This window comes from Dama dama, chromosome 19 (assembly GCF_033118175.1).
Source record: "Dama dama isolate Ldn47 chromosome 19, ASM3311817v1, whole genome shotgun sequence".
Lineage (NCBI taxonomy): Eukaryota > Metazoa > Chordata > Mammalia > Artiodactyla > Cervidae > Dama > Dama dama.
In genome coordinates this window covers 29,806,916-29,833,496 of record NC_083699.1, presented here as the reverse complement: position 1 = coordinate 29,833,496, position 26,581 = coordinate 29,806,916, and the positions used below count along the sequence as shown (strand labels likewise).

Sequence of the window (26,581 nt, the reverse complement as noted above, 5' to 3'; positions counted from 1 at the left end):
GCAATGCGGGAGACCTGGGTTCAATCTCTGGGTTAGGAAGATCCCCTGAAGAAGGGAAAGGCTACCCACCTCAGTATTCGGGCCTGGAGAATTCCAAGGACTGTATAGTCCATGGGGTTACAAAGTCAGACAGGACTGAGCGACTTTACTTGTTTCTGACAGGGCAAATTGTTGTTTTCATTGGAAGGAGGGATTTGATATTTTGCCTGAAACTTCAGAAGCTAAGTATCACAGTGAAGCATCTGAATTGAATATTGTGTACTTTTTAAACACATTTTGTGTTTCCTTCACCAATCTTTTAATTCATTTGATGGAGGAATGCTTTTGTTTCATAAAGTCTTTTAATGTATTCCTTGTACACTTTCTCCCCTCAGTTGCAAATAGGATAGGATAAGCAGTGGTTTTTCATAGAAATAAATAGTTAATTTATTTATTTTGAAATGATCCATAAGTCATTTGTCTACTTTTCCCCCCTTTTATTGAAGTTTCTACCTGTAGTAGGGATGGAAATTTATTTCAAAACCAGGCTTTCTCTGATTTGTCCTTCTGCCCGTAACAGAACAGGTCTCATAACCGTCCTTGGTAGACTCTGGGTGTGTGTGTGTGTGTGTGTGTGTGTGTGTGTGTGTGTGTGTGTGGCACCCTGGCCTTGTTTGCTCTACCTCACGTCCCCCTGCCCTCCCACCCCGTGTGTGTGTGTGTGTGTGTGTGTGTGTGTGTGTGTGTGTGTGTGAGTGTGAGGCAGACAGATAACTCATGAGACACCCTGGCCTTGTTTGCTCTACCTCACGTCCCCCTGCCCTCCCACCCCGTGTGTGTGTGTGTGTGTGTGTGTGTGTGTGTGTGTGAGGCAGACAGATAACTCATGAGACACCCTGGCCTTGTTTGCTCCATCTCACGTCCCCCTGCCCTCCCACCCCGTGTGTGTGTGTGTGTGTGAGTGGGAGTGTGTGTGAGGCAGACAGATAACTCATGAGACACCCTGGCCTTGTTTGCTCCATCTCACGTCCCCCTGCCCTCCCACCCCCGTGTCTGCACCTGCACCGGGTAGTGTGGTAGCCACCCTGATGTGTAACTGTGGAGCACTTGAAAAAATGACCAATTGTAATTCACATATGCTGTAAATATAAAATGTATGCTGGATTTTGAAGAGATTTTTTGGTTTGTTTTTTAAGTGAAATCTTAATCTTGCATGGATTTCAAGAGATGATATTGTTTGACTTCCAATTTCCATTCTCTGTAGAACAAGAACAGGTCATTCCTTTATTGGCATGCATGTTTGAATATATTGGATTAAATAAAAATAGACTATTAGAATCAATTGCTACCTTAAAAAAAATTTTTTTTTCCTCATGAGGCTACTAGAAACTGACAAACCTTTGGTTAGCATTGTATGTCTGTTGACAGTGTTCTATACCTTGCTGATCACAGCTACCTGATTTAAAGCATCTTTAAAGGTTCTCCTTTTCTGCCAGAAACAAGTTATGAGAGCAGTGAGAACCTTCAGGAGCCCTGCGAACATGGCGCTGGAAGTGGTGCAGGGGATGTGGGCTGCTGTCTGCAGCCCGCGTGCCATCTCAGCGCCCAAAGCGCCCTCCCCTGGGGGCCGCACACCCGCCCAGCTCTGCTGGCGGTGCGGAAATCCACAGAAAAACACGAATGGATAACAACGAAAGCAGTGTTGGAACAGTGGGAAATAGCAGTTTTGCACGGGAAGCTTTTGGGAGATATTTGGGAAATGTTGTTTACCGTAATCTACCTGAAGTTGGGGCAAAATTGAACAGACAAGGAGTCTGGTGCTTTGGAAAGTGTGAAAGCTGCTAGTGAACTCGATTCTCCTCTGTCAGGAAAAGTAACTGAAATTAATAAAGCTCCAGCAGAAAATCCAGGACTTGTCAATAGATCTTATTATGAAGATGGTTAGCTAATCAGGATGACACTCAGTAACACTTCAGAATGAGATGAGTGAGTGAAGAAGCATATGAGAAATACAATCTATTGAGGAGTGAAAATGGAACCCCTAAGTAAACTAGTTTGAAACAACTTAAAAAAAATTAGGATCTGGGGAAACTGGAATGACTCTCAGAAAGTTCCTAAAATTAAGTCATGGGACTACATTACAAAGCTTAAGTTGTTGTTATTCATTTGTAAAATGAGGACCTAAATGTTAGAGAAGGGATGCTAATCACTTAGTTTTGGTAGAGCACTATAACTTGAACCAAACCCCCTCATTTGTATTTGAGTTTTCTTTTAATCTATGTCATACAAACTTTATAGAATTTGAATATTCTTCAGAGGTATGAGTGCTTTCACAGGACCTAAAGAGGAGATGGAAAAATAAGAATTAAAGCATCTTTATCAGTTTCCCTGGTGGCTCCGACAGTAAAGAATCCATCTGGCCAATGCAGGAGACTTGAGTTGGATCCCGGGGTCAGGAAGAGCCCCTGGAGAAGGAAATGGCAACCCACTCCAGTATTCTTGCTTGGAGAATCCCATAGACAAGAGGAGCCTGGTGGGCTACAGGCCATGGGGTCACAAGAGTTGGGCACTGATGAGCGACTGACATGTTGAAAGCGTCTTTGCTAGAGATCTCTAGGTTTTTTCCCCTCCACTACAGTTAAGAGCTAAAAATACAGACTGTCAGGAGAATTTTCTTTTATTAAAATTAGACTTTTATTCTCAAAAAAAAAAAAAATTAGACTTTTATTCTCATCTATTTATGTTATTCTCTTATTCAGTGTTTGCTCTCCTTTGTGTATACTTACTTCCTTGTGAAATCACTTTTCCCTTGATTTTTCAGTTATAAAGTTTCCATGTGGTTCTTCTTATATTTTCTACTTATGAGTTTTTACCATCATTTCAAGTACCTACCCTTACTCTATGGAGAATGGACTATTAAAATAGCTGCCTTATCTTTGATAATTCTCACCTCTAGATCATCTTGAGACTGACGCTTGTTCCTGCCTTTTTCTTTGAGAATTAGATTTTCTTGATTCTTTGTATGTTGAGTAACTTTTATATTGTATCCTCTCAGGAGATTATTATTATTCTGTTTGAAACCAGACAGGTCCAGACTGAACTTTCTGTGTCATGGACAGTGGCCCCACTGTGAGTTCAGTGTTCAAAGCCTTTATTCTGCCGCTTTGTGCCTTCTCACGTGCACACCTCAGGCTCAGTGAGGGACCCTGACGATAGCTCCTATCTTCAGTTCTCAAAACCTTTGCCTATTTGAGTATGTTTTGCACACACATCTTTGGATGAACTTAGGACTTGTGTTGGTTCGTATACAGAATTACAGGATCCAGCTCCCAGAGGCCTCTCTTTCTGGTTTGGTTGGGCTACTTTGGTTGAAAGGGACTAGCTCAGTCAGGGTCTTGAGAGAGAGAAACATGGGAAAAGGGGGTTATGTCAATTGCAGTTTTGAATAGGTGTACTTTTAAGAATAGTAGCGGGTTAGAATTACCAAAAATGGGAGTAGTGGCTCCTGTCAGACAAATCGTCCCCCACGTGGTGACAGCCATCTCTGGACAACATATGGAAAAAAGTACGAGAACATTGTCCAGCAAACAAGTAGAAATAGAAACTGGGTTGGAGTGGCCGTGGGTGAGTTTCCCCAGTTGACGGTGTTCTCCTGAGAGCAGTCCTCGGGGGTGGTTTGCAGTTTTAACCTGGCTTGAGGAAGCAGGCAGCTGAGAACTACCACAGCAGCTGCAGAGCAGTGGAGCCAGCAGGAGGAAGAGGGAGGAAGTCTGAGAGAGGAAAGCACCTCAGAGGTCGAGGACCAAATCCTGGGTATAAACTCTGTCAAATACCGGGGCGACCCCTAAACTTGGAAACAGTTCGGGTATCAGCAAGAGAATAGGTCAACTGTGCTTTATTTGTATCACAGAGTATTACTAACAGTTGAAGGAGAAAACTGTTGGTACCTGAAGCAATTTGTACTAAACTCTAAAACATGCTGAGTGAATGTAGTCTCACATGAAATAGGACATAATGTATGACTCCTTCCTTATGCAGTGTACTGAAAACAGGCAAGTATCTGTTGTGTATTGGGGCCGGGGCGGGACAAAGATAATTACTGTTGGGGAAAAAATGATTGCCAGGGCTTAGAAATGGAAGCATGGCTGCTGGGGACAAGAATTAAGTAAGAAAAGGCATGTGGGAACTTTGTAGGGTGATGGTAGTATCCTGTTAGGGATTTGAGTTACTTGAGTTTGTGCATTCGTCAAAGCTCATTGAATAGTGCACCCGTACATATCTGTTGTAGTTTGCATGAATTCTTTCTTTAAAAGAAAAATTGTACTAAATACTCTATTATAGTTAACGATAGGCAGTTTGAAGTATATATGGGTTTATGTGAACGAAGTTTACTGATAGCTGTCTTTTTTGAAGTGCTTCAGAAATTAAGATTAGTAAATGCTGCTGCTGCTGAGTCACTTCAGTCGTGTCCAACTCTATGTGATCACATAGATGGCAGCCCACCAGGCTCCCCCATCCCTGGGATTCTCCAGGCAAGAACACTGGAGTGGGTTGCCATTTGCTTCTCCAGTGGGTGAAAGTGAAGTCGCTCAGTCGTGTCCGACTCTTCGCGACCCCATGGACTGCAGCCTACCAGGCTCCTCCATCCGTGGGATTTTCCAGGCAAGAGTACTGGAGTGGGGTGCCATTGCCTTCTCCGAAGATTAGTTAATAGACGTGGGTAAAACAAATAGAAGAAAGCATTAATTTTAAAGTCTTAGTGATGGCTGTGTGAATGTTCTTTGTACATTTCTTTGAGTTTTTCTGAAGGTTTGAAATTTTCATCTTGAAATGTTATGAAAGATACTAGTAGGCAGTATATCTCTGCTGTTTGTTTGTTTTTGGTGACTTTCATAAAAATTGGTATTTCTTTAAATTTGAAAATATTTTAAAGAATTTATCAGTGACATTTTTCTGCCTATGCATTGAGCTCTGAACTGTTTAGGGTGTAGAAAGATAGAAGTAGAAATAAACAATGTAAGTGGAAAGACAAAACATATACAAACAATAATTTGAAGACTTCAGAGTGATAGAGCAAAATCTCACGAAGATCATTTATAATAGTGTGATCAGAGTCAAATGTGAATAGTGGGAAATGGAATCACTGGGGTTGCTTATTTTGAGCAAGTTTTGAAAGTGCTCATAAAGGAAACTTTTAGATTCTCTTTCTCTTCTTTTAATTGGCCAATTGTTGATTGCAAAGTATGACTTAGGGCACATTTATTAGTGTGTTGTATTCATTCTTCAGCAGAGGAATGCTGCATGATTTTAATGCTAGAAATTGTTAGCCAGATTAAATGATGAGAATTTATTTTAAAAAATCTGTATTTTAGGAAAATGGTAATTGTGTGTTAGTAAGTTGTTCTATTAAAAAACAGATGATCATAGTTGCTGAATTTTGTAATTCTTTTGTAAAGAATTTATAATTCTTTTGAGAGATGAGTATAGTGATGTTAGAAATATTAATATACTGTCCAGTATTAAGTATAAGCATTCTAAGCTACTTGTTCATTCTTTATCCTCAACTTAGTCTTAGGAAATCTATTCTGATAGACTGAATTTTTTTAGGTATATATTGGAATAAATTATAAGTGGATAAAGATGAGAGAAAAATGAAATACTGACATATAAATGAATTGTGAGAGTTTTTAGCCATTAGTTTGATCATCTGTTTCTTTCTATTGACAGTTTTTCTTCCCTTAACCTGAAATGAGAAGTTTGAACAAGATTAAGAACTTATTAAATACATTTACATTTTAGAAAACAAAAAGTTATATATAATTTTATATATATATATATATGTATGTATGTATGTATGTATGTATGTATGTATGTATGTATGTATGTATGTATGTATGGCTTGTTAGTTTCTAGTGACCAGAAATAGATTTGGACTTATTTTTGGTCTTTTGACTTTTTAATCTTTCCAGTTGTATTGCAGTAAAACAAAGGGACCATTTCCATTATAACTTTCTTAAAGCAAATATGCTGCAAAAATACAAACAGACGAAAAGCAAATGTGCTGCTGTTTTGTATGTAGCTTTAGCAATTTATAATTGTTCCTACAGTTTTGTATTATTGATATCTAAATGAAGCATTTTGGTCTTTGAGAAAATTGTACTGTATACTGACTTACACAAGTGTTAGGAAGAATTAGAAATGTGTTTCTGTTCTACAGATAGAAATTTAGTGAGGAAAAATCCAGTGGACTTCTTGCCACATACCAACTGGTTATTTAAACATCAAATTTTCATTTAACCCCTGATCTTGGTACCAAGAGAATAGTGTTTGCTGCAGTACAATCAGTTCTGAATTTTTGAGGTGCTGGTTTACATCTGTATGATAGTGGCTAAAAATAATGCTGCTTATAGTATCCTATCACTAGTAATTATAATAAAACTAGTAGTTTTATTATTAGTAAATAGGCTTAATGTTTAAGTGTCTCTGAAAAAAGTCATGGAGGAGGGGGGAAATAAGGTAGTTTGAGTAGATTGCTGAAAACAGCTTTTGCGCAGAAGAGTGCACCAAAGGATGCTTTCCACATGCATACTGATATCTGCTGGATGCAGTTAGGTGTATGTTTATTTTAGTCAGCTCATTAGGATTATAAGTCAAAATACCTACATTAAAATAGAAAATATTTTTAATGTGAAGGAAAGTTTGGGCACATGGATATCACAACTATTTTAAGACTAGCCAAGAACAGATTTCATTACCATCAAGGATGCTTTGTTTTTTCCTTTGTTTCTACTAGCCAGAGAAAAATTTTATTAGTGATTCTGAGTAACATATTAGGTGCTGTATTGCCAGTGTGAAATGTTCAAGTGAATGATTAATGGAATTGTGTGTATGCCAAGTTATTTTATAATCACTAGGTGATTTGCATAAAGTAAGCATTAAAAACATTTTTCATAGACTATTTCACTATATCTTTCTATATTTTAGAAGATATATGTTACATCCTTTAAAAGGATAGATTTTTGATATTAATAGTTTCCTGATTGTAGAGATAGGTTTATTGGTCCTCGTATAGCTAGAGTTTTAAAAATCTGCCAGGTGAGATTCATAGTATTAACATAAATGAAAAGTAAAGGTAAACTATAGCATGAGAGGATCTATGAACTTAAAAAATTTATTGGACCCTAGACCAGTCAGTTAATTACCTGTATTTAGGAAATTGCCGTTAGGAAACCACAAGTTTTTGAGGCACCAGAGCCTTTCCATTATTTGTTACTGATATATAGAAGCTTGATTTCTTTTAGTGTAGAAAACTTAAACAAAAAATACTCTTTTCTTTATATTTCTGTTTGTCACTAGCGGTAAAAAAAAAAAAAGGCACTTATTTCAGTTAACCTTGTTGTCAAAAGCAGTCAGGTTCTGTTTTGAGAGCTAACAAGAAAAATATTATGCATAGGGAAGGTACACTCATTAACAAAGAAGGATATTGTAAGCATAATTATTGTTCTGTTACAAGTAAAAGTAATTGTCTAATTTACTCATCATTTTTTGTGTCATTTTACACTTTGTTCAGTTACTTAATTGAGAATTGAGATCAGTTATGAGGCATTTTATTACTAGCCCACAGGTGTTCCTATGCTGTTTTTAAGATTCACTTGGGCAGTCTCATTGGCTAAAGGTGAATTGCTTTTTTGAGGTCATAATTTGGTCACTCCTAATCTGGTTTAGATAATAAGGTAACTTAACTAAGGCAGGTATATTGTAAAAATTTTAAGAGTTATGAAATCTTAAAAGTTACGATTTTATATCTTAAAAATCTACTGAAAAGTTATGAAAAGATTGCTTACAGCAGTTCAAAATTTATGAAAATCGTTTTCATCCCTGTTCCACCTGCTGTTTGCAGTGTTAACCTCACTGTTAACAGAAGTCCTACATTTTACTGCTTCTTCCTGTACTCGTCTATAGACTCTCAGTGTTAAAGCCAGAAGAGCCCTTTCAGATTATCTAATTCAGCACCCTCATTTTACAGATGAGGAAACTGAGGCCTTGGACTAGAACAGAAGTCTCCTGACTGAGTCCAGGACTCTTTCTGTTACATCATGCTGCCCGATGTTTGCTTATGGAACTCGGCAACATCACATACAGGGTGAGCTTTTTTGTTGTTGTTGTTAAACGAACGCACGAAGTGGTTTGCTGCTCTCATCAGGTGGTGTCGTCATTCTTAACTTTCATTTTTCTTTTTTTACCCATACCTATTTTAATCCACAATATAGCCCAATTACCCATGGACTTATTTTGCTGCTACTACTTCTTGGCATTTGACCATTATTTTTGAGAGTTAAACTCTTAGTAACGTGTTTTCTTATCCATAACCACAGTAGCCTTATCAGGCATTATAGCAACAGTAGATTGAAATTCTCACAAGGATGACTTAGGGAATCTTAGATTTAAAAAGTGAGTTATAAGTAGATAAGTACAAGAGTGTGTATATGAGATCTAAGAGCAGATGTGATACCAAATACGAGAGCAATCTTTTTGTGAAATAACAAAATCCCAAGAAATATTAGCCAACAGTGCGGCATGATTGCTGTAAAATGCCTTATCCTGTGAACTCATGGACTTAGATTCATTTGTGTTTTAGATTATCAGTTTCTGTGTACTCATCATGTCCTGATTTTGGCTAGTGAGAGCCTCTTCAGGTTGGTACCTATGTCCTTTGGATAAGACCTTAGAAGTTTTAAGTAGCTGTCTTGCTCTTTGGTTTGACACAGTGTCAGTAGGTTTGTGTGGTTTTCTAAGGTAACTCAAGGACTTTTAAGTTCTTGTAATAAGATCAAGATTTATAAGTTTCTGTAGGACCAAAGTATCATTTCCACTAACTCATTCATTAATCAACACTGTCCATCATTAATTTTGCTTTTTGTAAAAGTAGGAGAAAACAAGATCTTTCAGCTTAAACAAAATCAGTGTGCTTCTCTTGTGTATATATTTTAAAATCTCTTGTTTCATATCACTGAAATAACCACGATGTCAACCTCGAGAGTTTTGGGTTAACTAAAGCACTAATGCTCAGCTATGAATGTTGGATAAATTTGGATTGGACAGGATACTGCCATCACAGTTACACCTTACATCACTTACATATGTATAATATGTTTATGTCATTGGAACATATGTATATTACTAGAAAACACACACACATATATATGTTACTTGAATTCTTTGCCTGTTTAACTGTTTATCTGCAATTTTAAAGGGCCCCTATCCAGTTAACTAATTGTGTTTCAGGTGAACTAAATCAGAGGTCCAGAGATAATATGTGACCGTAGTCTTCCTGAAAGGATTATCTGTGGGGAGGATTGTAGATGTTTTATTTTGACAAGGGCATAGTACATCAGCTGTGCTCTGATTGTTCCTTAGGCATGAGGGCTAGCTTTAATGACTTCTGGAGGGGTGTGTGTGTGTTGCTGTTCGGTTGCTCAGTCTTGTCCAGCTTTTTGTGACGCCATGGACTGCAGCACGCCAGGCTCCTCCATCCTCCACTGTCTTTTGGAATTTGCTCAAATTCTTGTCCATTGAGTCAGTAATGCTCATCTAACTGTCGTATCTTCTGCTGCCCCTTCTCCTGTTGCCTTCAGTCTTTCTTAGCATCAGAATCTTTTCCAATGAGTCAGCTCTTCACATCAGGTGGCCAGAGTATTGGAGCTTCATATTCAATCCTTCCAGTGAATATTCAGAGTTGATTTTCTCTAGGATTGACTGGTTTGATCTTCTTGTTGTTTATAGCTATTATGTGCTAGAATGTAAAGTATAGACTGCCTTTTAAATGCTTGTAATTTGATAGTGACTGAAAAATATGCATAATATAAAATGATAGAATAACAATGTTAACATGTAAATTATAAATTGGTTTTCATGCACTTGTACTACCTGTGAGGTTTTTAGAGTAGATTTTATTTCTATTTTACAGAATAAGAAACTGGGGCTTAGGGTAGTTAAATGACTTGATTTAATGCTTTAATGTCAAAAACAATAACATTTGAAAGAAAATACAAATAACTCTAATTTCTAACCTAAAAACTTTTTTTTTTTTTTTTTTTTTACTACTGCCCAGCTTTGAAAAGGGTTTTTCTAAAACCGTGCTTTATGGGTACAGGAGGAAAGGAGGAAACACCTTTAATGTTGACATTTGAATAGTCTTCATAAGGAGATGACATTTGAGGAATAGGGAAAATTTTAACACTTGTAGTTGGAACAAAGAGCTTAAAAAGCATAAGTGGGAATTAGGGGTTTGTTAGAATATTTTTTACTCACTTGAATGTAGAGTAGATTCAGAGAAGATGCTGTACAGTCAGATGGATACTTCAAGATCATACACTGGAGAAGGAGAACTTAAATGCTTCTGTAAATAATTTAGAGTGAATGTGGAAGCTAATAGGTAGTCATAAATACATATGATATAATCAGCATTATATGTTATGTGTAGATGTCAGAAGATAGTATGAAGAGACTTGGAAGTCATTGAGGGTATTGCAGTGGTACAGGTGATAGGTACTGCAAAAAGGAAGGCATGGGTGTTTTAAAGGTAAGAGATAGCAGGTAGAAGCTGAGATAGAAAATTGAATGCAAAAAAAAATACTGAAATTTAAATTGTAGTGAATTACAGAATTAGTAATAGTTATGGGCAGGAGGAGAAACATTTTGGGAAGTATAGGGCATAAGTTGCCTCCAGTAATACTGAGTGGTGATAACTGAAAGGATATAGATATCTGTGCTTAGTCAGCTGGAATTAGGATTCCTAGGTGGCTCGAGGTAAAGCATCTGCCTGCCAGTGTAGGAGACGTGGATTTGATCCCGGGGTCGGAAAGATCCCCTGGAGGAGGAAATGACAACCCACTCCAGGTATTCTTGCTGGGAAAATCCCAGAGTCCCATGGACTATGGACGGCTGTAGTCCATGGGGTCTCAAAAAGTCAGCTGGACACGACTGAGCGACTGAGCAGGCACATATGCAGCTGGAATTGGAATGTTTGGAATGGGAAAGATGGGTGTGTGTGTTAAGAGTTTGGCATGTAGATGGACAGATGGTGGTTTTGTAATTCCTCAAAGTGGATGAGATCCTTAGTTGGAGGAGTTGAGTGAAGATCAAAGGGCTAAAAAGAAGTCAGCTATATACTATTAGGGCAGGAGGAAAAATCAGTGAAATGGACAGAATCAGAAAGTCACACGTTGGAAGTTTAAAGTTTTTTTCTTTTTAATCTTAAATTCTGGAAATGGCAAGTAGTATGAAATAATGAAGGCATATGAAGACCTGTTGAATTTGGGGGTGATTAGTAACAAAGTTCTTTGGAGTCCATAAAATTTTAACAATAACAAAAATATTTTCTTCTTTATATGCTTAAACATATTCTATTACTTAAATGCATAGATACACGTTTTGTCACATACTCTTTCTTTTGCTCCCTCCCCCATCAGTTCAGTTCAGTTGCTCAGTCGTGTCCAACTCTTTGCGACCTCATGGACTGCAGCACGCCAGGCTTCCCTGTCTGTCACCAACTCCCAGAACCTGCTCAAACTCATGTCCATTGAGTTGGTGATGCCACCAGCCATCTCATCCTTTTTCGTCCCCTTCTTCTCCTGCCTTCAGTCTTTCCCAGCATCAGGGTCTTTTCTAATGAGTCAGCTCTTCATATCAGGTAGCCAAAGTATTGGAGCTTCAGCTCCACGAGTTTATTATTTTTAATGACTTTACAATCCATGAATATCATGAATGTACCACGATCTTGGTTTGATTCTTCCCCTTAATGGGCATTCACTATACTATACTGCCACCTTTTTGCCATTAAAACCCAGTCTTCTAATATAAACATCCTTAGGAACTTGTGTTTTTATCTCTCTGTATTGTAGAGTATACATCTTAGTTGAACTCTGTGAATTTGCAACTGTGTGACCACATTTTAACAAAAAAGGCAGATTCTTATTTTTCCAGTCTAATATTTTTACTTTTAATAAGAATTACCAGATTGCTTTCCAAGGGTTTTTTTCTTTTTTACATTTCCACTTGCACTACATGGGGATAATGTTGTATTTTTCAATTGAATATAGTGTTTGGTCATTTGAAATTGTGAAATTGTGTTAATTTCTTTTGTAAATATTTAAAAAATTTTGGTCTTTTAAGTAGAGTGTTTTCTCATCTCTATTTATAGGTGTGTATTACTGGAGCAGAGAAAAGCTGTTGTTTTTTATTGGCCACTACTATATTAAATTCCTTTATGAAGGGCTGATGATATTTGCTAATAATGTAATATATCTAGAAGACCCAACAGCTTCTGTGATGGAGACTACTTTTTCTCTTTTGTATCTTTTTCTACTACTTCTTCAGTCAGCACAGAACAATAGGATGAATAAAAATAAAGGTTTTTGAAGTGAGCAAAAAATCAGAAAGTCCTAATAACTTTTACCAAAGAAGTAAAGCCACCTGAAATTAAGGGGCTTTGAGCTAGATAGAATCCTTCAAGTTTTTGAAAATCTGTAACGGCAAATTTGAGAAGGAAGTTAAAAACGTAGTAAAACGATTGCCAAATAGCTCAGAGGAACAAAATAGTTTTAGACACCCAAATAGTTAAATGTCTTGATGATAGCATTTGTGTTGAAATGTCTGATCTGTGTGAAAATGGAGGGAATGGAGATCCAGTCTAGGTGAATGATGTGGGATTGGAGGATACTGGGAAGCTGGAGTGATGTGAGATGACCTTGAAAACCTGTTCAGTTATACAACCTGAGCAGATCAAAGATATAAGGAGTGAAGAAGTACCACCAGGCTCCCCTGGTGGCTTAGTGGTAAAGAACCCACCTGCCAGTGCAGGCAGATGAAAAGAGACACAGGTTCAATCCCTGGGTCGGGAAGATCAGGAGAAGGAAATGGCAACCCACTCCAGTATTCTTCCCTGGAGAATCCCACGGACAGAGGAGCCTGGCGGGCTGCAGTCCATGGGGTCGCATAGAGGTGGACACACTGCAGTGACTTAGTACGCACACACAGTGACAAAGAGGGTGTGTGTGTTTTGTTTTGTTTACAGTTACAGGATTTAAAGATAGAGAAGTTTTTGAAGTATGTAGTGTGATGCAAGCATGGTTTGTATGACATGGGGAACTTGTTAAGACAGACGTGCCTGGGCTGTATGTCTGACTTGCTGAAACTTAATTAAGACTTTACCTGGTTGTCACAAAATTTATAACATTACTTTGAAGAAGCTGCACAGGTGATTTTGATACATCACACTAGGTAAGACTATTAGGCTAGGAATTGGAACGTGGCTTTTTTTCCCTTCATACATAGTGTCATGGTCCCCCTCCACCTCACCCCACCCCAAAGAAATGGAGATACAAGTTACTGAAATTAAGAGAGTAGTGGAGATCAATATTGGAGTGGATGAGAGGGAGCACTGAATTTTAATCATCAATGGAGGTGGTTTTTTTTTGTTCTTTTTAAACATCACTGACCTAGTGGGAAACATTTATTCATTTTGTCAACAATCATTGGGTGCCTTTTATGAATCGAACTGTTATTTCAGGCACAATAGTAGTGAATGATAAGGATTAAGTGTCTGCTCTCACATAGCTTGCATTTTTTTAATGAACACAAATAAGCTGTCACTCCTAGAGTACAGTATTTGTTAACTGAATCACCATGGTGTTTGAAAAATCTAACGTATCCTATACATTATATGAGCCAGTATTGTTTCTGTAGAGTAGTGGTCTATGTAAATAAAAAATTAATTTTGAAATGAATGTTTGCATTTGCTGCTGTTACCTCTGCTTTTTACTATTCTTTTAAGTATCACTCTGAAAGCTTCATTTACCACTAATGTAAGGGAAGACAAAAAAGAGGTAAACCCATTTCCATCACATAATGGAAATGAGGAACATTCTTTCCGTTTTGGCAGTCTTGAGTTTCAACACAATATGCTTCTTCAGGATAGAACAGTCCAAAGGGAAATAATTCCAGATTCCTACCTACTGGCTGTGAATAGATTGGAAACCTTTCCAAAGTTAGATAACCCTGTGATAACTGATTGAGTACCCAGAAACTCAGAAAGGGGATGAAGTTCTTCTTTGTTTGATCTTCTTGCTCTTCCTCTCCCAACCCATATCTCTGTATAAGTTTTGGAAATAGCAGATGCTTTGTTTTCATCTCCATTTTGCAGTCACTATTTTCATGGGTTCAGTTTTGCATACTACTCACACCTAGTACTAGAGCCATCCCTCTTAGTTTTTTTTTTTTTTAACCAGCTTTTTAAAGAGAAAGTGATTGTATATTTACACATAAATGTTTTGAGGTTTTAATTAATATTAGGGCAACCTAAACCAGGAGGGGAAAACTGTTCCCTTCAGCTCTAAAGCCTAGGATTCTTAATATTTTATGTATTATAGATTGTATCAATTAATGGTTATTTTGTATCAGCAGGCCCAAAGAAAATTCTGCCCTAAAAAGTAAGTTTAGTTATATAATTGAGGTTAAAAACAAAGATTTTTTTTCCTGATTTGTATTTTATTTATTATAATTTATATTTTGATCTTTTAGGTCATTTGTTGTTTAGCCACTAAGTTGTGTTTGACTCTCTTGCGACCCCATGGACTGTAGCTTGACAGGCTCCTATGCCCATGGAATTTTCCAGGCAAGCAGAGTGGATTGCTGTTTCCTTCTCCAGGGGATCTTCCCAACCCAGGGATCAAACTCATGTCTCCTGCATTGTCTAGTGGATTCTTTACCACCGAGTCACCAGGGAAGCCTTTTAGCTCAGTACAGTACCTATAAAATGCCTAAAAACCTTGCAGTAGAATGAAAATAGGTATGATTTGTGGGAATAGTTTTAGTCTTAAAAACTTACATGATTTGGTTCAAATGCTTATTGTTCTGACATATGTATTCATTTTCATATAGCCTTTTATTTGTAACATTTTTATCATAATGGTTACTCTTATAACTATAGGTATTTTAATTGAAGTTGAGTGGTTTTGATGTGTGCCCTGAAAAACTGTTGTTTTTTTTTTTTTTTTTTTTAAGAATGTTTCTTTTTCCTTTAGTTCAGAGAATTGTGTAAGAAAATTCTGCTCTGAAGAGTAACTTTAGTTGTATAATTGTGGTTAAAAACAAAGATTAAATATCTGTTTACCGTATGGTAATCAAGGATTTGTTTTTTTTTTTTTAACTATACTAATGAAGCTTACTGTCAACTCCTTAATATTTTCAGAGGAGATCAAAGTGATTCTGAAGTTGATGTCTCTGGGTGAAGACAGTATTTTCTTTTCCCTAAATGTAATTTCTTCTTCTCCAAGAAAGAGATGAGGTAGGGAGCAATGAGAAGAAAAGCACTCTTACCCTCTAATTTCTGCCTTAGGGGTGGGTGGGTGGGGTGTGTGTGTGTGTGTGTGTGTGTGTGTGTGTGCGCTATTTATGGGGGGGTGTTAGCTATTTATTGAGGCTTTGTGTGTGCGTGTTTGTGTTTTAGCTATTTACTGAGTAGCTAGCATGCATTTGCATCATATTGAAGAAAGCAGGCTATTCTAATACCTGTACTTGAGAAGCAGGAATTGATCAGCAATTTAATAGTCTGCTGAAATGGAACGTGTCTAGATAAATTAATACCAAGTTGTTTTCTCTGTAGTTGTTTACTTTTCAGAAAAAGGAGAGTCAGGCCCAAGACTTCACATTCAAATCAGGGTCAGAAAACTAGGATGCATGTTAAGTGTGAAATAAGTCATTGTTTTGTCTCTGCACTCTCTGCCCTCATTCTTCTAGATTTCCCTGTCCTTCACATTCATTAATATGGAGAAAACACTAAGCTTTAACTGTTTCAGTGTTCTGGAAAAGATGAAAGCCTGATGAGAAACTGGAAGAGATAAAGAGAGTTAAAATTGTTATTTTGTCTCCCCAGTAACATTTCAGATGGTTACTTTTATTAAACAGAATCCAAACAAGATCTGCACACTGCTTTTGGTTGCTAAATTCCAATCACTTCCACCTATTAGTAGAAATAAATTTGTCTTGTCATATTCCCCACACTCTCGATTTGGCTAGTCACATGGCTTTGCTGGTGGCCCAGATGGTAAAGAATCTGCCTGCCTTGCAGGAGACCGGGGTTTGATCCCTGGGTTGGGAAGATCTCCTGGAGGAGGGCATGGCAACCCACTCCAGTAATCTTGCTTGGAGAATCCCCATGGACAGAGGAGCCTGGAGGGCTACAGTCCATGAGGTCGCAAAGAGTTGGACATGACTGAGAACTAAACGCAGCACATCCTTGTGGAATTACTAATATATTCTGCTGTCCTCCTGTAACTTCTGTGAAGTGATAGTTAAGAGGTGTGATTAAATTCACTTTTCTTTGATTATGAAGTCTTCCTTTTTCTTCCTTCTGCCTCACCTTGAGGCATAGACCATCTGATTGTGTCACTTTTTGTGTTGTTGATGTTGATAAGTCTAATATACCCGTTATAAAACTCCACATCGGATTTCCCCCTGGTGGTCATAGTGCCCATTAATGATTGTTGCCTAGATTTTAATTTTCTTAAGGATAGGAAATTGTTGTTTTTAAAATCCTATCATTGTTTTTGCATTGATTAGCTGGAATTCTGTAAAGAAGGGCTCTTCCTAGTCAAGTACTGGGATATTCTGAAATAGAACTTGCACAACAAAATCAGGGTATGTGCTTGATTTGTTTTAGTTACTAGTTTTTAGACTGATGAGTTGGTGATGCCCTCTCAAGGTGACCAGTGATGTGAAATTTATTTTTAATTTTTATAATCTCATGGATTAAGAACTATTTTTGAGGTGTTTTAATCCATTGTGGTTCCTGTCTCCTTTTGACATGACGCACGTGGCCTTTGGTTGTTTCCTTGCTTTCTTGCATGGCAGGATGTTCCAGGTTTTCTGCTTCAGTGCTGGAATTGGTCATTCCTCCAAAGCGGTTTTATTTCTATGGGATATGTTTATTTAGAGACTGCAATCAAAGCATGGAGTGCTATTTACTACTAGGTTATCATTAGTTGCTGTAAGTCCTTTTTAGAACAAGGAAATGTGTATATTTAGTAGGAGAAATAAATCACAAATTCCTGCGTATATTTCAGTTCAAATTTAAGGTTACTCTAAGGTTTTAAAGCTTGATTTGTATTGTATGATTTTATTAAAAATATATCTGCATTATAAACATTAAAATTATTTTTTGTATTAAATTCCATCACATAAGAGATTTTTTCATAAAAGTAAAATGACCATACTTATTTATTATTTAAAAAAAAAAGTGTTCCCTGGGATAATGTGACACATTTATCCTCTGTCTTCTCATACTCCCTAGCATACTGCAGTGTATTCTTCAGGGGTAGCCAACTTGAGGTACAGATAGTAGTATAGCATGAAGAGAATATGAGAAGATTTTTATTGCTGCCCTATTTGTATATACTTTTTCTTTTAGAAAATTTTGGTTTGTAATGGATTTAACATAATTTCTTATTTGTTATATATGTATAAAAATATTCAAATTAATAATACTAATAGAATTACTATAAGAAGACTACAGAAAGCAATTTAAACTTTTTTTCTTTTTCTTTTTTTGGTCTCTAGGTTACATCCCTTCGGGATATATGCGATCAAAATACTACTTTAAAGTATATTAGTTTTCTTTTAAGATTATAAATAATTTCACCAGTTTACAAAAATACAGATTTATTTTCCAGTCTCTTGCATGTAGATGATGTGGGCCGACTGTGGCTCTGTTCTGTGTCCTCTATTGGGGGACCCAAGCTTTCGGAACAGACCCCGTGTAGGACATGTTCATTCTTGTGGCAGAAGAAAAGAGGAAGAGCACTGGCAGATTCCTCTTAAAGCTGTGACTGATCAGCTCATCCGCTCAGTGTATGGCATACAGCCCAGGTCCAAGTTGTTGGAGTGGGGATGAATAGCTATTGCAAGAAAGGAGAAGAGTGATTAAATTTTTAAAAAATTTTACTTTTTATTTATTTTTGGCTGTGGGGCGTCTTCTTTTAACTTCTTCAACTAGGTCTTTTCTCTAGTTGGGATAAGCAGGGGCTCCTGTCTCCTGCAGTACATAGGCTTCTCATTGTGGTGGCTTCTCTTGTTGTGGAGCATAGACTCTAGGGCGTGCAGGCTTCAATAGCTGTGGCTCCTGGGCCTGAGGGCCCGGGCTCAATAGTTGTGGCATATGGGCTTAGTTGCTTCTGGCATGTGGGACCTTCCTAGATCAGGGATCGAACCTGTGTCCCCTGCATTGGCAGGCAAATTTTTTTTTTTACCACCACACCACCTGGGAATGTCCTTATAAAAATAGGAAGTTTGGACACAGACATAGAGGAAGAACAGTGTGAAGAACCACATGGAGATATGGCAAGGTGGCTTGAGTAATGCACCCAGGAGCCAAGGAAGCTAGGAGAGAGCCTTCCTTAGCACCTTTAGAAGGAGCATTGCCCTGCAACACCTTGATGCTTGGACTTCTGACTTCCAAAACTGTAAGACAGTAAATTTCTGCTGTAATCCACCTTGCATGTGGTACCTAGTTATGGCAGGCCTAGGAAACTAGTACAGTGCCATGGATTGACAGTGCTGTCCAGTTTGGCTTCATTGTAAGGGCATAGGAAGAACTATAAGCTGTACCTTTAGGTAGATATAGCAGAAGGGACTTTATTGTTGGGGTAGAGAATTTTGGACTTTGCTAAAGGTGTTTCTTAAAAGTTCTACAGTCAGGGCTAGAAGAAACTAGCTTGAGGGCGCTTTATTCTTTTAACCTTTTTTGTTTAATAATAGAGTAGTCTTAACTGCTGAGGAGATGGAGGAGGATGGATGCTCTGTTTAAAGTACCTTCAGATTTGTTGTCCTTTTAAACTCTGAAAAGCTGCCACATAGTTGAGTTAGTTCTGTCTAAGCTGGAGTTCTGCATTAAACCACTCACCGCTAAATTTTATGGCTGATTTGTTAGGGGAGTTTTGAAAGTTAGGTATTGTGGGTTGAATTATGTCCCTTCAAAGGTGTGTGGAAGTTGTGACGCCTGATACTGGTGAATGGGATCTTACTTGAAAATAAAGTTCTTGCAGATGTAATTAAGACAAGGTCTTTAGGGTGAGTCATTTTCCCACTGTGACAGATGTCCTTATAAAAAGTGGCAAATTTAAACACAGATTCATGGACATAAGAGAACAGTATGTGGTATGTGAAGACATGGACACAGTGGGAAGATGGCCACGTGAATGAAGATGGAGACAAGAATTAGATTGCCACAAGTCAAGAATTGCCTGGGGCCACTACCCAAAACTGGAAGAGGCAAGGGAAGATCTTCCTGTAGAACCATTGGAGAGTACATGACCCTGCCAAAAACGTGATTTCAGACTTTCAGCCTCCGTAACTAAGACAATACATTCGTGTTGTGTTTAGCTACTCAGTTTGTGGCACCTTGTTATAGCCGCCCTAGGAAACCGATACAGAAGGACACATGGATTTTGAAAGTACTTTCTCTGTGATCTGAAGAGCTGCTTTTAAGTCATCACATTTTGCACAGATTATCAAGATTGCTTTCAGTAAGGTGAACAAGGGCTTCCCAGACTTTGCTGTGTATTGTATTCACCTGTAAATCTTTCATAAATACTGCTGTCTGGCTCCCACCTCCAGAGATGCTGGTTTAATTAGTATAGGATGCTACGTAGACAGCAGGCTTTTTCAGAGTTCCCCAGATGACAGTGTACAGCAGATTTTGAAAAACCTTCTACCTTAGTCAGACATTCTCCCAGCTTGCCCTGAACGTATAGTTTTGTGTTCATTTAGTTTTTATTAGCCTCTAGCTAATACACTACTCCTTTATTAACCTCTAGGTGATACACTACACCTTCCCCCAAGTTCATTTGTGCCTTGGCCTATCTTTTTTTTTTTTTTAATGTAGTGTTCTGTTCTGTTCTTGCCAGCTCATTAGGCATATGATTATATTCATCTTCATATATGATGAATTATTTATAAAGTCTAAGATTTATATTATTTATAGTTATTTACAAAGTCTATTATTTATAAAGTGTAAGATGTCTATTTGTATTAAAACACCAAATAGATTTTAAAAGTTTCTGAGACATACGTGCATATATGTTTTTGAAGGTTGGATTATGTTATATAAGTTGCCAGTAAATAAAAAGAAATTTACATTTATGTTGAAATAGATTTGAATTTTATTAATCATACAAGTGGTATAGTTACTCATATCATTATTGACCATTTCTTACAAGATTACATTAAGAGTGATAAATTGAAGGCCTGAAAGCAGCCACCTCTCAAACATCTTTTCTTGTCTTCAGGTCTCCCACTTTATATCACTTTTTCACATTGTTAGATGACAAAGTGTGTAAGGTCCACCATCTGTAAATATATTCTGGGTTGGTAATTTCTCCGTAAGAAATTTGAAAAATTTTTGTCCATGTGATAAGTCTTAAAACAGCATACACAGCAAAGTTTAGATTATCTGGGTGGCCACTTTTAAGACTGTTTATTTTAAATCTGTAATAGACATTGTACATATAGTACCTTGATAGGTATTGATAGGTAATTTTTTTTTTCAAGTTTTAGTTGGAAGTGCTATCATTTAAGGACTATGCGTAGTGTTTTTATTTATATTGTGGTAATACAGTAAAAGCAAACTCTTGGGACTAGTGTGTTACTTTGTTTTCTTGTAGAAGGTACTTGATAACTACTCAAATTTGAGAAATTATGAGTTAAGACAGCGTATTTATGCATTTGTTATAAGTTCTTGGAAAGCAGAACATCAAGCCATTGTTATTTATTAGCATTTTGTTATATAAAGACTGAAAGACAGAGGCTAGCTTCATGTTTCATTGGTGGGGAAGAGATTTCTCTTAACATGAATGACGAGGCTGGGCAGACATGGAGGAGGAAGCGTGTCATGGTGGCGGTGTCCCCTTCCCACAGCCTCCACACCTTCCATACAGCTTTTCATGAAAGAATTGGGTAAAAAATGGGACGTGACCTAGAATTTGTCTGTGAAAACTGTCCTGTCCAATATAATTCTTTGTATTAATAGATTTCTCTACTGTTACTGCATTCAATACCTAGGATGCTGCCAGGCTTATATTAGCACTCAGTACATGTAGAATGAGGGACAAACCGAGTTTCAGTAAAACTATTGAATCACGTGTCTGTGTCTGGAAAGAAGTTCATTTAGAGTATAGTCTCAGGAAATGTGTAATTTTCACCCCCTCATATTTTTGCTTGTAGATTTCATGTTTTATAAAAACTGGAACTTTTGCATGAAGATGTTTACGGATGTTGAGTACCCTTTTTTGTTGATTAGGTATAAATTTACTGACTACCTAATGTTATTGTAATATGAACATAACAGATCAAACTGATCATGATTTACATCATGTTTCAGTATGAACAGTATTGTGACTTAAGAGGTCTGTATCCCCCAGGAAACTCTTGAATTTTTCCAAAGAAGGTTAGCACCAATATTGCCATAAGGGAATAAATTTTTATACTAGGAGGTCTCAAGCATTTTAGACTTAGTATCTCATTACATTCTTAATTTATTAATAACTCCAGAAAATTTTTCTTTAAATGGGCTATATAGCTATCAATATATGCTGCATCAGAAATGTTATTGTTACATTAAGATGCATTAGTACTATAAAATTTCACAGAAATTAAAACTGTGAAATTTTATAGTACTAATGCATCTTAATGTAACAATAACAAACCCATCTATAACATTTTAACACACATAGTATGTCTTATGTGTGGAAAATAATGTCTTATGTCTTGGAAAAATAATTTCCAAGACAAACATTTTCCATGCATTGTTTTAAATGTTTGAAAATCTTTCTGTTAATCTCTGGCTTAGTAGAAGACAGCTGGATTCTCACATTTCCTCCTGCATTCTCAAGTTGAGATACATTGTTACAGTTGGAATTTAGGAAAAAATGTGGCCTTTTAAAGATAGAGTTGTAAATTTTTTAAAGCAAAATAAGACTCATTTTTCAAATAAATTTGGATATTCTTCTTTGATACTATTCCACATTTCAGCAACTGGGTAGTTTCTTAAGGGTTAGTTGCACTGCAAGATCTGAAGTTGTGTCAATGAACTTTTTGTATTCTGTCATATTAAAATCCATTAGTTTCTCTTGAACTTTGAATGGATTGTTTTCTCATGCATAATTTTATGCTAGTCATTGGAAAAATATTTGTTCGTTGAGTTATACAGATCTTCCAAATGTTCATTATACAATATAAAAAACTAGTCATTAACACCTCCACTGATCTCATCACAGAAGTTCTGGGGTAGTATTGGGAAGCTCATGGTGGCTGATAGATTTTCCAAATCCTAATTATCTCTTAAAAGCTTAAGTTTTATTCTTGCCAACAAATATTGTTAGTTGTTTTCTTAAAAGTGACAGTTTCACTTTGTTTGTTTGCAAGAAAATGTCTGCCAAATTCTCAGTCTGAAAAACCATACTTTGTCAGTTGTTTGAAGTAAAAACGGTATTCCGTGAAAAAAGTAACTAGTTCAGCTTGTAATTCAGACATTTTCATAGTGCTTTTTGAGACATCGTTTTAGTATGCAGCAGAAGTACTATGTGTGTATTTTTTGTTACAGAGGATATTGCAAAGGTATATTTTGAGGTTAAAATTTTAATAAAATTGTTTTTCTTGCTTCATCAAGGAACCTCTTCAGTGAAGAATTTTTTCTGTGAGTTTTTTTTTTTTGTTTAAAGTATATAGTACTGAATACTATGGGGGCTTCCCAGGTGGCTCAGTGGTAAAGAATCCTCCTCCCAGTGCAGGAAATGCAAGAGATGCAAGAAATGCATGTTTGATCCAGGAGTTTGGCAGGCTGCAGTTCATGGGTTGCAGAGAGTCACACGTGACTGAGCAACTGAGCACGCCTCTTTCAAAGCAGGAGATGTGATTTTGATCCCTGTGTTGGGAAGATCCCCTGGAAAAGGAAATGGCAACCCACTCCAGTATTCTTGCCTGGGAAATCCCATGGACAGAGGAGCCTGGCGGGCTATAGTCCATGGGGTCGCAAAAGAGTCAGACAGGACTTAGCACCTAAAGCAGAGAAGGCAATGACAGCCCACTCCAGTACTCTTGCCTGGAAAATCCCATGGACGGAGGAGCCTGGTGGGCTGTAGTCCATGGGGTCGCACAGAGTTGGAAACGCCTGAAGCGACTTAGCAGCAGCAGCAGCACCTTAAAGAACAACAGCAGTGAATAGTATGATGACTACTAATGGAATGAAGTGTTAGTACCTTGATTTTTACTAAGATGTGAGCCATTCTACCAACTATTGGTTTGTAATAGCAGTATAAATATCAATTCAGTGGAAAAGGCATATTATCTTATAACAAAATCTTATAATACTAAAAGGAATAATTTTGATCTCTAGGACCCCTTAAAGATCAACCTAGAGGTTTGTAGACCTCACTTTGACACCTAATTTTTATACTAAATAAAATAATTGAGCTTTGTCATAGGTATGACAAAGATACCAAATCTTGTTTTTGGTTTTGAGCACTTTGAACAGTGTTAGCAAGGAAGTACATGTACTATAAAATGGAAAGCAGTATCTTCTAATAAGAGACTATTAAAAGTCTATGTTTGCCATTAGAGAGTCTATGTAACCTTACCAGTAAGAGTACTTCTAAAGGATGGACAGAGTTTGATTATGGAGTGATGTTCTTGATTTGTTTCTACATGGTGTTTTTGTCTGTTTTTTAAACAGAAACTCTTACAGACTTGTACTACTGTCCATTTTCTCTTAAGCTGTGAAATTGACCTATGAGATTTTCATGATGAAATCTGTTCTTACTCCTTTTTCAATGAAACTGGAAAGCCTGCCTCAATTCATACACAGCAGCAATATCCACTCCATTTTCTTTTGACTTTTGTTTTCAAGATTTACTAATACCTATGTTGTATGTGCGTGTGGTGAGGGTGTATGTGTGTTATCAGTTTGCTGTCTGAATTTTAAACCTGGTTTTAAAGTCATCTTCACTTGATTTGAACAAGCATGTATTACCCACTGGGATTAATGCTAACCTCTGTACATTTTTTCCCTTTCTTTGGACTCTTGATCTGTATCAGTCATACCTCTCTGCTACCAGAACAGTTTTCCTCACATTTTTACTACTGTTCTTCCAAAGAATTTACTGAGTATAACCAATCTGTGGACACTTATTTTGATTCACTTAGGGCTTAGCTGTCTTGGTTTTACCAACTTAGTCTTTTTTTTTTTTCCAGGAACTAAAGGATATTTCTTATCCAATAAATTGTTTCATAACTACTGTTATAGGTGGTATTTGTTTAAATAAGTCAGTGAGTGTGTTACGCCTGGTACCTTACTCTCTTTATTTTGCCCGTGATGTCGCAGGTTTAAGCCGAGTCTCCATTCATTCAGGTAACTGTAGTTTTAGTTGTGTTCCAGTCTCATGGGTCCTTATAACATTTTTGTTCCAAACTCAGAATAGTAAGGTTTTGAAGAAACTGCTTTTATCTTTCTGATGTTGGTTCCCATTCAAATAAACTCAGAGCTTTTCTTGCTAGTGGGAGGGAACTAGGTTCTTATTTTCTTACCTTAGTTTACTTTCCAGACTGACTGGAATGACCAGTTACTGCTCAGTAGTTGAAAAAGGCAAAACACAACTATGGTCTATCTTCTGTTAAGTTAGTGTTTTAATTTCTTCTCTTTCCTCATTCCCCTGTCAGTGTACCTTGACTATGTTTAGTCAGTCATTTAACACATACTTATTGACTCCTTCCTTGATTCATATTGAATAGCCACTTTTTTATGTTTGGGAAGTTTGAAGTCCACAAGTAAATCAAAGTTGACTCATCACATATAATACATGCTAGTTGCTAGTTTACTCAGCCTAGAGAGCTTTGCTGAGATTCTTAAAATTGCTTAATTGGGATTCAAAGTTAGTGTTCCCTATCGTCAAATCAACTACAAATATTCTGTAAAAACAGTTCATTGTTTTGTGAAAACCATGAGGTATTGTGGGCTAAACAAAAATGGGTAATGGGTTGGGATTTACATACAGGCCAGAGTTTGTAGACATTCCTGGTATAGATCAAGTTGAAACAAATGACAGACATTAGAAGTCTCAGTTTCTGATGAAAAAATGGTTACCGTTTGCCTAATAAGCGCTATGTGTAGTAAGTACTCAAACATTTCTTAATGAGGTGACTCATTTATTTCCCCTTTTCCTGATTCCTGGAGATGTCCACCTGAGGTCTGACAGTTTTAAAAACCTTGTAATGCACTCATAAGCCTGTTATACAATGATTTATTACAAACCACTATGTCATCTGGTCCTGTGAGCCTGCAGGATTTTTATGTAATATTCTGTACTGCAATACTCAAATCATTGAGGTTTAGCAGGAAGAGAGGCTCTCCGCTTCACTTCCCTCATTTTCTCCATGAAGGAACAGAGGCCCAAAAGAGTCACATTGTCTAAAATCTTACAGGATACCTGAGATCTGACTTCTCTTTCATGTTATTTTTAATTTACATGGGAGCTCTGGATTCCAATGGAAAAGGCAAGGACAAGAAAAGCAGTTTACAAGTTTATCCCTTCTAAATTATGCTTTAAATTCTTAAGGTTCACCAGCTCTGTTGACCATAAATATGATAACAAAACAAAGCAACAACAGCCAAAAGGAAAAAAAAAAACATAGATTGCCTGTAGTTACAGACATTCTTCAAAGATATTGCAGTTTTGGTTCCAGACCATCACAATAAAAGGAGTCATACAAATTTTTTTGGTTTCCTACTGCATATGAAAGTATGTTTACACAGTAGTGTAAAAATAGTGTCTGTAATAGGAGCATTATGTCTTAAAAATAGCATACCTTAATTTAAAAAATACTTTTAGTGATAATAAATATCAATCATCATTTGACAGAGCAGGGCTGCCACAAACCTTCGATTTGTTTAGGAAAAAAATAAGTTAGCCTTTCTGTAAAATACACATATTGCTAGGCACATTGTTAGGAAAATCATCTGAAAGATGCTCATGTGCCATAATTGGAAGGTAAAAGTCAATGCCAGTACCTGCTAATTTCCCTTCAAAAACTATCTTTTCTGCTTATTTTGTTTTAATTGTATTTGTTTCTCTTAGGGAGGGGGCTAGGAGTGGATACTATAAATTTTTCACTAGAACATTATGTTCAAATTATTAAAGATACCCTTAAAATGCTTACATGAAAATGTAAGATGTAGAACTCATTAGCTTAAAAGGATATTTTCTCCTTTTTAATAGTGTGAATAAAAATTATCTCATGAGATTGTGTCTTTAAAAATATAGTTTAAATTAAAAAAAAATAAAAATATAGTTTAAATTTAGCATTTATCTTACTGTCAAGAGTGGTAGAATGTTTTAAGAAAATTCTTTGCTTCTCTTTGGACTTAATATTATAGGCATACATGAAAAGACATCCTTAAAATGTTGGACAAATAAACCATGGTTGTAGTCCAGGGCTAAGGCTCTATTAAAAGAACATATGCTGCTGTTTGTCATTAATATTTAAGAAATCAGCCAAA

At 36.8% G+C, this 26,581-nt stretch overlaps 1 protein-coding gene across 8 annotated transcripts in view; it reads left to right on the top strand.

Annotated features, from left to right (window-relative positions):
• TBL1XR1 (TBL1X/Y related 1) overlaps positions 1-26,581 on the top strand; it is a 168,144-nt gene that overhangs the window by 93,644 nt on the left and 47,919 nt on the right. For 2 of the 8 annotated variants that reach the window (XM_061166612.1, XM_061166610.1), the window contains one exon: positions 8,006-8,122. The exons of the other annotated variants lie outside the window; for them this stretch is intronic. The gene's annotated coding sequence lies outside the window, so the exon portion shown is untranslated. The remainder of the gene's footprint in view (positions 1-8,005; positions 8,123-26,581) is intronic. 8 annotated transcript variants of the gene reach the window in all.